Source organism: Limulus polyphemus, unplaced genomic scaffold (genome assembly GCF_000517525.1).
Source record: "Limulus polyphemus unplaced genomic scaffold, Limulus_polyphemus-2.1.2 Scaffold5405, whole genome shotgun sequence".
NCBI classification, from domain to species: Eukaryota; Metazoa; Arthropoda; class Merostomata; order Xiphosura; family Limulidae; genus Limulus; species Limulus polyphemus.
In genome coordinates this window covers 7,975-9,467 of record NW_013671015.1, presented here as the reverse complement: position 1 = coordinate 9,467, position 1,493 = coordinate 7,975, and the positions used below count along the sequence as shown (strand labels likewise).

The following is a 1,493-nucleotide window of genomic DNA, read 5'->3' as shown; positions in this document are numbered from 1 at the left end:
ACCCTCTGATGTTGACTAGTTACCTCTGGTGTTGACTAGTTACCTTCTGATGTTGACTAGTTACCCTCTGATGTTGACTAGTTACCCTCTGATGTTCACTAGTTACCCTCTGATGTTGACTAGTTACCCTCTGATGTTGACTAGTTCCCCTCTGATGTTGACTAGTTACCCTCTGATGTTGACTAGTTCCCCTCTGATGTTGACTAGTTACCTTCTGATGTTGACTAGTTACCTTCTGACGTTGACTAGTTACCCTCTGATGTTGACTAGTTACCCTCTAATGTTGACTAGTTACCCTCTGATGTTGACTAGTTACCCTCTAATGTTGACTAGTTACCTTCTGATGTTGACTAGTTACCCTCTGATGTTGACTAGTTACCTTCTTGCCTATCAGCTGAACATTGTGGACGTCTATGTGCAGATAATCCTCGTGTAGCTTTACACGAAAGTCTGAAATAAACAAAGTCTATCCTAAAATTGCAAGTTTGTGTAGCTTTAAAATGCAACCACTATTCTGCCAAAAGCGAATAAGAAAACGTTTAATATTAGCTTCCATTAAATCTGGCGGATAAGAAAACTTTAATATTAGCTTCCATTAAATCTCCAAGTGAATGAGAAGTCATCAAGCCAACTTAGAAAATTTTAATTAAATTGAACAGTGCTATGGGTTGGTATCAAAGAAAATGGAATGCAGTCCCCATCCTAACGTTTATCATACCAGCAGAATTTTTCAGACTTTCCCAGTCTCAGTGGCAAAATTACTTATGCATTACATTACTTAAATGTTCTATTCTGATAATGACAGCCATCGGTTAGGGAGAGTGAAGTGAATTACACTCGCACAACCTAACTAGAACTATAATAATAAAGAGAGTGACTCAAAACATTAAAACACATAAATATTGAATTTTCAAAAGACTCAGTGCCTAGACTATTTCGTTTTTCAAATGCCGAGAAAAAAACACAACCAGTAAATACATTAGCTAAAGCAGAAGATAGTGTCCCTATAGCGCAGTGGATAGCGCGTTGGATTTCTAATCCAAAGGTACCGGGTTCGTTCCCCGGCATGGATGCCACCACCATTGCCTGGTCCCAAGTCCAGGATGGGCGCGGGGCTAGCAACTCCGCCCCGTAAAAACCAACCTGCTACAGAAACTGCAACAACACTTCCGTCGGCGAGATGTTGTTGTAGCCCTATGTTCCACTAGGAACGACAGGAACTAAGAGAGAGATAGAAAGCAGAAGATACGGTTATACTATATCGAACGAATGTAAGAAAATGGACATAAGACAATTGACAATCAGAAAAGGTATTATGTGATTGAAAATGTAAAACGTCCTTTGAAAATCGACTAACAAAAAGTAAACCTGTGATGAATAACAGAAACATCACAATTACAATACTGAGAAAGGGGTATATACCCTAGCAAAGACTGTACAATGAAATCATTTATATAATTACAGTTAAAAACAGTAACTAAAGATTTGTTTGT

At 38.6% G+C, this 1,493-nt stretch overlaps 1 non-coding gene across 1 annotated transcript; it reads left to right on the top strand.

Annotated features, from left to right (window-relative positions):
• The first annotated feature begins 1,000 nt into the window (after positions 1–1,000).
• Trnar-ucu lies at positions 1,001–1,073 on the top strand. Its single transcript has one exon. It is a non-coding gene; the product is annotated as a tRNA-Arg (tRNA).
• The last annotated feature ends 420 nt before the right edge of the window (positions 1,074–1,493 follow it).